Here is a 10,792-nt window from a genome sequence, read left to right on the forward strand (position 1 = left end):
GATGTGATGCTACCGCATGTTTCTCCTCTAGGATGCGAAGAGCTGCAACAACATTTGCTGCGTTATCATGTACAATCGCCAGTACATCATCTCGAAGGGAGAAATCAAATTTATCTGCCACCATCTCAACCCAAGAGGCAATATTTTCAGCAGTGTGGCGCTCCTCAAGTGGCATTGTAGTTAAGCTAAACGAGGTCAGCTCCTAATTTTCATTAATGAAATGACAGGTGACACCTAAATATGCCTCAGTGGCCAGAATGGTCCAAGCATCAGTTGTTAGGGATAGTTTGGAAATGCTTTTTTTCTAGTTCACTTTTCACTTTGTCCATGGTAACCATATACTTCTTCTCCATTAAGTCAGGAAGTGGCGCCTGGATGGAAGGGTGTATCCTGAGTGGAAAGTGTTTATCATTTCACGGAAGCCTTCCCCTTCAACAATCGCAAGGGGCCTCATGTCCTTCACAATCATAGAGACGATCCTGTTTGTGTACACACTAGCCTCCTGGGGTGTGCAAGGTGCCTGGTTCTTTTTATTAAAAAAAAGGTCCGCCACACTGCTTTCCTTACTCCTGTAATGGCAAAAAACATAAAGTACATGAATATTCACAGCAGCAAATCAAAAATATAGCATCGTCCACATCATTGCTGTTATTATGATACATTTAGCTAACAGTAGGCTATACTACAGCCATCTCAGAGGCTCAACTTAAAAAATTATTTATGTAATTTAAATTGTCAACTTGTAATGCGTGTTTACTACTTGGATCTGGTTGCTACTAGATCGTGGAATTTCGACAGTCAACAGGTAGACTAGAACTACATAATGGCAGAGTATAAAATCCACCGTCCGGTGTTAGCAAATAGATAACACAGAAGAAACATGTCGGGACTGGTAGCGCTAACAGCTTTAAACTAGGCAAACATGGGACCTGTTCTAGTCGTAATTAAAAGACGTAAATTTTACGCCGGGAATATAACTGGACAACAACTCAACAGTCTAACGTAGCATTTATTCAGAGAGGATCTTGAAATTAACAGAACTTACGGTGTTTTGCTGCCATCCTGACGAGCTCCAGGGTGCTTTCGTTTTAAGTGTTCGTGCATCGCTGATGTACTGCTGTGGTACGCCAAATTAAATTTGCATAGTCTGCAAACAACCACATTGTTAGCAGCATTAAGGGTGAAAAATTCCCGGACTTTGGAAGACCGTGTGCGTGATTTTTTAGCTATATGCTCTTCAGTGCTCCAACTACTGCTTGCCGCCGCCATCGTTATGAATTCTTCTTCTTCCGTTTTAAACTAAGGCGTCTACACCGATTGGCGACTCTGGTGCATATTTACTGCCACCACTGGACTGGAGTGAGAGTTCATCTAGTAGGTCGTTTGGAACGGGGACTTCAACCAAAAAAAAAAAAAGTAGCGACGCATAAAACGCAAATTATTCATGTCGACGAATTTATGACGTCGAATAAGTCGAATACGTCGACTATTTGACCCAGCTCTAGTGCCAAAGCATGCTGAGCTGTTTGATGAGAGATATTACAATTGTATTGTAACTGGTAATCTTGCTGTATAGCACCTCCTACTTTTCGGTTCAAGTTTGACATAGATTTAGTCAGCAGTCAAATGTTCACTCAAGTCTCATCACGCAAAAATACAGAACTCTTGCATCTACCGCCATGAGGGGGCAGCTCGAAGCCACGCTCACTGCCAACAAAAGCCAGGCAGAGTCTCTGTGGCGCAATCTTTTAGCGTGTGTGGCTGTTAACTGAAAGGTTGGTGGTTCAAGCCCACCCAGCGACAATTTTTTATACCAAAAAATCCACTGGCCAGCAACCAGTTGTATGTTTGGTAGCAAATCAAAAGATTCACGGGGTAACTTGTCCCACTGAACCCACAAGTTATCCTTTAAGTCATTTGGTTGACATGCTTGCAAAATTCAAAAAGGCTGAGAGACCAAATGAGGGCAGTTGGGAAAAAATTTGACATTAAATCTCTTTCTTTAAAGCTGCAGTCGGCAGGTTTTCAAAATTAAGAGTCTAAAGTCGGAAAATTCGAACTGATACAACTTTCAAGGCCCTCCCCGAACCTCTAACAAGCTCCGAATCGCCCCCCAAACCCCTCCCCCTCTGTGGACGAGGTTGTGCACGTAAGTTCACACCAGTGTGAGCGCACACAAGCTGTGTGATGACTCACGCTCAGCAGCGTGTGCACAAGCTGTGATTGACAGGTAGGATTCCTCCACCCTAACTTGATTGGTTAAAAACAGTCGGGAGCGCTCGGTTTTTGCAAGCATGATTACAGGCTTCAGAGGGAGCTACAGATTTCGTTATTTTTCCTAAACAGACTATTTAATATTCTACTTCCAGAATCCCATGACAGTTCAAGCTAATATGACTAAAAAAAAGTTGCAGACCGCAGCTTTAACAAGTCAGAGCAGGAAGTTATTGACTACTTGTTGTGTGCTACTTTACTTGTTACCTACACAGCAGATATCAACCTTATGACAAACATTAATTAATCGAACACATACTCTAATGAAGGGATGAGAGGTGGTAGTGATCGAGGCCACGCCCACAGACAGCTACAGCAAGTCTCTGTGGCGCAATAGGCCAGCGCGTTCGGCTGTTAACCGAAAGGTTGGTGGTTCAAGCCCACCCAGGGATGAGTGTGTGTGTGTACCAACAAATCTACCGGTCAGCAACCAGTTGTAGGTTTGGTAGCAAATTGATAGCTGTAATGGGTAACTTGTCCCACTGAATCCACAAGTTATCCTTTAAGTCATTTGGTTGAGAAGAGTTAAGGTGCCAAGGCATTCTGAGCTGTTTGATGAGAGATATTACAATTGTATTGTAACTGGTAATCTTGCTGTATAGCACCTCCTACTTTTTGGTTCAAGTTTGACATAGATCAGCAGCAGTTCACTCGAGTCTCATCACATAAAAATACAGAACGCTTGTATCTACCGCCATGAGGGAGCAGTCAAGCTCGAAGCCACGCCCACTGCCAACAAAAGCCAGGCAGAGTCTCTGTTGAGCAATGGGTTAGCGCGTTCGGCTGTTAACCGAAAGGTTGGTGGTTCAAGCCCACCCAGGGAAGTTCTGACTTATGCGTATTACGTGAGTTAAAGTAAACATTCTGCCACCAAAACGCTCTCCTTACGCATTATACACGCTCCTTGGCAAAATATTTCTCCAAGGGTGACCTGTTAAGTGCAGTGTAATGCATGACTCAACCTGGAGGCTCCTCTGTCTTTTGTCAAAATTGCACAAGCAAAGTGAAAAAACAACCTTTTTGTCATATTGCTATGAAAGTCACACACAAACAAGAAAAAATTCAAAAAGGCTGAGAGACCAAATGAGGGCACTTGGGAAACAATTTGACATTAAATCTCTTTCTTTAACAAGTCAGACCAGGAAGTTATTGACTACTTGTTGTGTGCTACTTTACTTGTTACCTACACAGCAGATATCAACCTTATGAAAAACATAAATAAATCGAACACATACTCTAATGAAGGGATGAGAGGTGGTAATGATCGAGGCCACGCCCACAGACAACTACAGCAAGTCTCTGTGGCGCAATCGGCCAGCGCGTTCGGCTGTTAATCGAAAGGTTGGTGGTTCAAGCCCACCCAGGGACGAGTGTGTCCTTTCAGGCACCAGAACCTGCAGGGACTCAGACTTCAGCCTGAAAAGTTGTCCACAAGACAAAATGTATAAAATATGAAGTATACTATTAATTTAAGATGGCTCTGTCAGAAGTCAGCTATGGTGCTTGAGAATTTTAAGCAATGAACCTGTATTTAATTTGGCCAAAGGTCATTTCTATCCGTGCCCTTGTTTTAGCATGTGCATGTGCATGTGCATGTGCATGTGCATGTGCATGTGCATGTGCATGTGCATGTGCATGTGCATGTGCACATGCCCTTGTTCCTGGATCAGGATATGGCGTGAGGAGGGACGGCCAACAGATGTTTGATCCAGCACTTAAAGTCAAAGTTCAGCTCTGTTACCACCATCACAGCGTCCTCAGTGGTGCCTCTTTGAATGATCACAAACCTCCTGAAATGCACAATATGAGTAAAAAACATTCAAACTTGTGCAAGAGCATTACTTTGACCTTTCTTTGGGCTCATGTCATTTCTGTATTCCCCGTTTGCTCAAGTATGATCATTCACTTTAAAACAAAAGAAAGAAAATCTGAATAACAACCCATGGCCTCTGGCCCTCTCTTGCTTTCATTACTCATCCAGTGACATCACTCCCTGGCCAATCAGTGGCCTGCAGTCTGTAGACGTCACATTTTCGGCTGGACTCAACTCGAATCCCTGCCGTGTAGGTGCTAAAAATGTAGCTGCTACCAGCTGTTACTACCTCATGGAAAACCCTAAAACCCGAGTCGAATTTAGTCAAGTGGAGTAGCGTTTTGCATTTTGGTTCACGTTTCTCATATTTTACACAGGCAGGGAAGTAATGGTGTCAAGATGGCCGAGTGGTCTAAGGTGCCAGACTCAAGGCTTCAGTCCTTCCTTAGGACAGGGACTTCTGGTCTCCAAAAGGAGGCGTGGGTTCAAATCCAGCTCCTGACACTAATTTCTTGCTTAAATCTTACTTTCTTATTAGAAGACCGTAAAGAAAGCCATGTCAGGCCATGGTGAAAAAGGGCATTTATCTCTGAAGACGGGCCTTCAGTTCCTCCCATCAACATACACAATTCAGCTGTGCGATGAGGCAGTTCTCCTGCTACATTAAGCTCTTTTCCACTCGTACTTACTCACAACCACCTCAATGTGGGTGGGGTCGTTATAGCAAGGAGGTCCAAAAGTCCTGTGATGTCACTTTTATTGGACAAAATATGACACAACAATTTAGGACATCAAGGTGAAGCTATACCTGCTACTTGGTCTATGTCTTTGCGTCTAGCAATCCACCTCGTTGACGATCACAGAATACATCAAATCCAACTGTTGCTGTTGCCGGGTTCTTGTTAAGGAGTGGCTTTCATGACTCATCCAGTGACATCACTCCCTGGCCAATCAGTTGCCTGCAGTCTGTAAATGTCACATTTTCGGCTGGACTCAACTCGACCCCGACCGAGTAGGTGCTAAAAATGTACCACCTTGTGCCAGGTGGTATTACCTCTTGGAAAACCCTAACAGCTGAGTGGGATCCAGTCGAGTGGAGTAGGTAGAGGTTGAAAAGGGAGGAATGTGTTCCCATGTCATTCGAAATCTCTGAAAGTTGACTTTGGCTTTTTTTATCTCTTCTTTTTTTTTCCGGAAGGCATGTTTTATAAAATGTGAATAGCCCGGCTAGCTCAGTCGGTAGAGCATGAGACTCTTAATCTCAGGCGCGTGGATTCGAGCCCCACGTTGGATGTAGTAGTTTCAATAATCAACAGATGTTTGATCCAGCACTTAAAGTTCAGCTCTGTTACCACCATCACAGCGTTCTCAGTGGTGCCTCTTTGAATGATCACAAACCTCCTGAAATGCACAATATGAATAAAAAACATTCTTTCCCTGCCATTTGCTGCCTTTGTGTACCTCAAGTACTCTGGAAAAGATTTCCCTTCAGAATTGCTTTGACTCTGTAGTAGCCAATTTCCTGACAACACCAGTTATGTCACTGTCCATGAGCTTTACTGGCCACAGCCCTGGATCATTTAAAAGTAGATCCTCACTTTCAGACTGGCAAATGTCCATTAACCCTGCCCCCTCCTGCTCTTGCTCCTTACTCTGTGCTGCGCTGTCATCTGCACTGCTGGCACTGGCCCTGTTGTCGTCACCATGGCCTGATGAGGGGCTTGGTTCTGTATCATGGATTCAAATGGAGTTTAGTTAAAGCATGCAGGTTAGTGATGCACGGACGTTAATGCATAGAAAAGTTAAATGCATGCAAGTTACAGTTATGCATGCAATCAAATTGACTCCATACTTAGCTGTAAAAGTGTAACCCTTAAAAGAAGGGAAACATCTTATTGTGAATCAATTTTAAAGTGACATGGTACTCTTTGCTACTTTCTCACCATCTTCACTGCTGGTCCTCCTCCTGTCCTGCTGCACTTCAGCAGTGGTGGTGTCACTGGCCGCTGCAACATTGCCTGATGTGGAGCCTGGCTCTGTATCAGTGATGAATGCAAGATAAGTTAATACAGGAAAAGGTTAAAGCATGCAGGTTTCAGTTATACATCCAAGTTAGATGTATATTAATATGTTAGCCTACCATTCGCTAACATCTAGTGTTTGAAAGCTCAAAGTCAGTGAGTGAACTTACCTTTCTTTGAGAAAAACTGAGTGACCAGTTGCCTGCCTCCACTGGCCCTCTCGTCTTTCTCCCGTCTGTCCTTCCGCTTCTGATAACCCGACTTCATTCTAGATTATTTCAGTCAGCTCACCGTCCATCATGTGTTTCAGACAGCCGCTCCGTACACCTGCCTGCATTTCGGATGCGTTCAACTACAATTTGATCAGAACTGGACCGCACCATTTTGCAAGAGGGGGAGGGCCGAGTAAATGTCAATATGCCAAAGAACTAAAGAAAAGTTATTGAAATCGAAAACTGTGTTTAATTAGTTTATTTTCCTTTAAAAATGTTGTAATTCATTAGAAAATTCTAAGAATGGGCAATAATATTAATATTATATTATCACTACCTCCGAGGGCCCCCCAGGCCGCTGGGCCCTTAGAAACGTTACCACCTTTCCCCGCCTGGCGGCGCCCCTGGTGATGCCCGCCTCCACCAGGCTGTGCACCTGCTCCACCTTCGCTAGAAATAAAACCACCGCACTGTTCATGCGGGCAGCGGACTTTACCGAACCGTGCCCGATAACCAGCCCCACGGCCAGCGCCACTTCCTCCACGCTGCACGGAGAGCCGGCACCGACTCTGATGCCGTGCTTCCGGGACAGCATGGAGAAGCCGCCAGACGCCATTGCGGCCGGGAAGCGCACCAAACAAATGCGAAAAAAAACCTCGAAATTAACCTCACAAGACTACACAAAGTACACAGAACTAACACAACTAATGAAACATTTAACAGAGAAAACAAGGATAGCGAATAATGGGTAGAAAAACCACCTTTACACTTAGCCTTTTTCTCAGCTCTTCCACTCACACTCCTCTCACCAGCAGAAGAAGAAGAAGAAGAAGAAAAGGAGGAGTGAGGATGCGCAGTGGTGGAATAGAGGGAAGAGGCCGAGGAGCACGAAGACACCGTGCTGTCCCAGATGAAATTCGGGCCATAATTATAGATCATGTCATCATTCATAGCCACATAATTTTGCTTGTTTTTTGTTTGTGTTTAAATTACAGTATATGTGTGCTATGTATATTTTTCTTTTCCTTCTACAATACTATACTGTATGGAAGTTACGTACTTCACAGTATTTGTGTGAATAAAAATGGTTGGTATGAGTGTATTGTGTGTGCTTTGAGGCTACTCTTACTGTGAAACTTTTTTCCTTCAGTTTTATACACTATTGTATTCTGTTAGGTAGTCCTATGCCATAGTGACAAAACATCTAAACATTTTGACTTGTAGTGCTCACACAATGCCAAAAGGACAATGCATTTTGGGGGCACTGACTATTTGAATGAGAAAGAAACTTCATTTTGACACATGGCTGAACTGTTTAGGGGGAGATATGAGCTTTTGCTGGTGAACCATGGTGTTTTGCTGAACCATTCAGTTTAGTTTAGCAAAAAGTACTAAAGAGTGTTGAAAACGTTCGGTCTGTTTCAAGAAATGAGCCTAGGCAACTGAGAAAGAGCTTTGCAATTTGGGTGGCACTGACTCTTTACATGGGAAAGAAATCAGGTCTGAAGCATTGGTGAACAGTTTTGGGAGAGATATGTGCTTTTGCAGGTTAGCTATGGTGTTGTGCTGAACTATAAGAGTGTTATGCCAAATGATCTTAGAGTTTTGAGAATGTAATTTCTGTTTCAAGAAATGAGCCAAACCAATAGAGAAAAACTGTAATAGGACGTTTGTTTGAATGGAAGGATATATAAGAAACAATATAACTTGATACTTACTGTAAGATTGTTTTTTTAAGTCGGCAGAGACAACGGCTCGATGAAAAATCCCTCTTCTGTAACGGCTAACTTTTATAATCCTCTAACCTAACGAAAACAAAATCTTTAATTTGTTTTTTTGTTGGTTTTGTTGGAGGAGGGGGAGCGGGAGCGGGAGGGGATGGGAAATTAACTCCAAGTTAGGGCTTCACCTTGATTGGCCGAGTTCCATTGTGAGCTCGGGCGTTGATAGGCTCGGTTCATTGTGAGTCGGTGTGACATTGGCTAAACCGTTCAATGTGAGAATGGAGAAGTGCGAAGCCTATTGGAGGTGAGATTTAGACTAACGTGAGCGAGGTAGCGCCAACGAGGCTTAAAAATCATAAACGTGCATGTATTGTCAGCCTAGGCTCACTTTCCCACACCCATTCATTGGTCCTGCAGACTTTGCTAAAGGTATGTGATGCCCACTTGCCCAGCTCACATGGATTGCATGGCAATCAAATAAGTGGATGGTAGGAAATAAGATCTTCTAACCTATGGGGGGAGAGAACGGCAAAGCCGAAGAAAAATGTGTCCCATGTCAGTCTATGTCAAGAGAAGGAGAGTCTGCAAAGGTGCTTTTGTCACACAGTGTATTCTATTATGTTAGCGTGATGAACTTCCTATCCTTTGTCATGGGTCTTGGCCAGGGTGCAACTTGCTTTTCTGAAAGAGACATGGTTCGAATCCCCATAACTTGGGTTTGACACAAGGCGACAAAGATCTGATTGCAATGCTTTTAAAAAAGAGATGGTTCGAAACCCCATAACTTGTGTTTGACACCTTCCACACTTTGGAGTGACTGAGCTTCCGAGTGGGCTTTCTGCAGCTCCAACAGAGAATAATCGGAGCCAAGTTTCCAGCTGTTACTGAGGTGAAGTGCTATAAACACATCAAAACACCTGCCCCGTGTGAGGGTCGAACTCACGACCTTCAGATTATGAGACTGACGCGCTGCCTACTGCGCCAACGAGGCCTGCAAAACAGAAATGTGCATGTATTGTCATCCTAGGCCCACTTTCACACACCCATTCATTGGTCCTGCAGACTTTGCTAAAATATGTGATGACATGGCTTGTTGAGCACGTAGCTACTTGTTCAAAAGACCTGTTGTCTGGACTAGAGGTTAAACAATCAACTCACAAGTTTCTTTATCTGGCTTTCATTCTCATTTTTAAAGTTTATGGAAAGTTGCAAAAGAGGTAGTTTCACGTGGGATAAACTTGACTGAATTGTCCCATGTCAGTCTATGTCAAGAGAAGGAGAGTCTGCAAAGGTGCTTTTGTCACACAGCGTATTCTATTATGTTAGCGTGATGAACTTCCTATCCTTTGTCATGGGTCTTGGCCAGGATGCCACTTGCTTTTCTAAAAGAGAGATGGTTCGAATGCCCATAAGTTGCGTTTGACACTTTCCACACTTTGTAGTGACTGAGCTTCCGAGTGGTCTTTCTGCAGCTCCAACAGAGAATAATCGGAGCCACCTGTGCCCAACAAGTTTCCAGCTGTAACTGAGGTGAAGTGCTATAAACACCACATCAAAACACCTGCCCCGTGTGAGGGTCGAACTCACGACCTTCAGATAATGAGACTGACGCGCTGCCTACTGCGCCAACGAGGCCTGCAAAACATAAATATGCATGTATTGTCAGCCTAGGCGCACTTTCACACACCCATTCATTGGTCCTGCAGACTTTGCTAAAGGTATGTGATGCCCACTTGCCCAGCTCACATGGATTGCATGGCAATCAAATAAGTGGATGGTAGGAAATAAGATCTTCTAATCTGCAGCCCCCTGTGACATCTATGGGGGGCGAGAACGGCAAAACCGAAGAAAAATGTGTCTGACATGACAAGTTTAAGTAGATAATAAAGGAAGAAGAAACTGAAAGACGACAAATATCTGATTGCAAGGCATCTCTAACGATAATCGTCCATTGTTCCGTCACGTCAACTTAACTCGCCGGATTGGATGCCTAGTGTCACCGTGTTGCTACTACAGTGGGCGTGTATACGGAGTTGTAGATAGAACATACGGTAGAACGGCTCCGGGGGAAAGTAAATAACTTGTGATTTTAATCAACCGAAGTTTCGGAGTTTCGGAGGGAAATTAATGTGTATAAATCGTCAGCAATGGAACATTATTTCATATTGCACCATGGATGTGGATCTGCGAGCGAGGAGAGCTGCTATTGTGCTGCTGCAGCGACACAGGAGATCTCCTTCTCGCTGCATCACCTGTCCCTGCACCTTTTCTCTGATTTGAAAATGAATCATGAATAAGACATGTTGTGAAAACATGGCCATGGGTGTGATTTGGTTCTTTTGTTGAAATGAATGCCTATCACAATTATTGATAACGTTTAATCCACTACTCCACCTCTGCCCATGAAAGAATTTGATGCACTGGATTGAACCTCTATTCCTTGATGGTCATTACTTTACTGCAAAAGTGGAGATGCTCACAATTGCCTGATGTTTTAGGTGTGTTTATTCGCCTACAATCATTTTAGCACAGCCATTCTGGCCACTGCTGCTGTTCATTTTGCCCGCAATAGCAATGACATGAGCAATACCCGAAATGTTCAGTGGTGAATAAACAAAGGGAAAAAAAACTACATGATCTACTGTCATTGGGTAACGCACTACGTCTGCCGTGGCAAATTTGCATAAACTTCGAGCGAGCCCAACTTTTTGACGTGCCGCAGGTCCCCCGCTCGCCGTGCCAGAATCC

General features: G+C 43.9%; 6 non-coding genes across 6 annotated transcripts; 4 read left to right on the forward strand and 2 right to left on the reverse strand.

The window, feature by feature from the left end:
* The first annotated feature begins 2,593 nt into the window (after positions 1–2,593).
* Positions 2,594–2,667, forward strand: trnan-guu (transfer RNA asparagine (anticodon GUU)). Its single transcript has one exon. It is a non-coding gene; the product is annotated as a tRNA-Asn (tRNA).
* Positions 2,668–3,569: 902 nt separating this feature from the next.
* Positions 3,570–3,643, forward strand: trnan-guu (transfer RNA asparagine (anticodon GUU)). The gene has a single exon. It is a non-coding gene; the product is annotated as a tRNA-Asn (tRNA).
* An 837-nt stretch (positions 3,644–4,480) lies between these two features.
* Positions 4,481–4,591, forward strand: trnal-caa (transfer RNA leucine (anticodon CAA)). The gene is made up of 2 exons: positions 4,481–4,518; positions 4,546–4,591. It is a non-coding gene; the product is annotated as a tRNA-Leu (tRNA).
* Positions 4,592–5,308: 717 nt separating this feature from the next.
* Positions 5,309–5,381, forward strand: trnak-cuu (transfer RNA lysine (anticodon CUU)). Its single transcript has one exon. It is a non-coding gene; the product is annotated as a tRNA-Lys (tRNA).
* A 3,581-nt stretch (positions 5,382–8,962) lies between these two features.
* Positions 8,963–9,035, reverse strand: trnam-cau (transfer RNA methionine (anticodon CAU)). The gene has a single exon. It is a non-coding gene; the product is annotated as a tRNA-Met (tRNA).
* A 571-nt stretch (positions 9,036–9,606) lies between these two features.
* On the reverse strand, positions 9,607–9,679 carry trnam-cau (transfer RNA methionine (anticodon CAU)). The gene has a single exon. It is a non-coding gene; the product is annotated as a tRNA-Met (tRNA).
* Between the last annotated feature and the right edge of the window lie 1,113 nt (positions 9,680–10,792).

This window comes from Odontesthes bonariensis, chromosome 8 (genome assembly GCF_027942865.1).
Source record: "Odontesthes bonariensis isolate fOdoBon6 chromosome 8, fOdoBon6.hap1, whole genome shotgun sequence".
NCBI lineage: Eukaryota > Metazoa > Chordata > Actinopteri > Atheriniformes > Atherinopsidae > Odontesthes > Odontesthes bonariensis.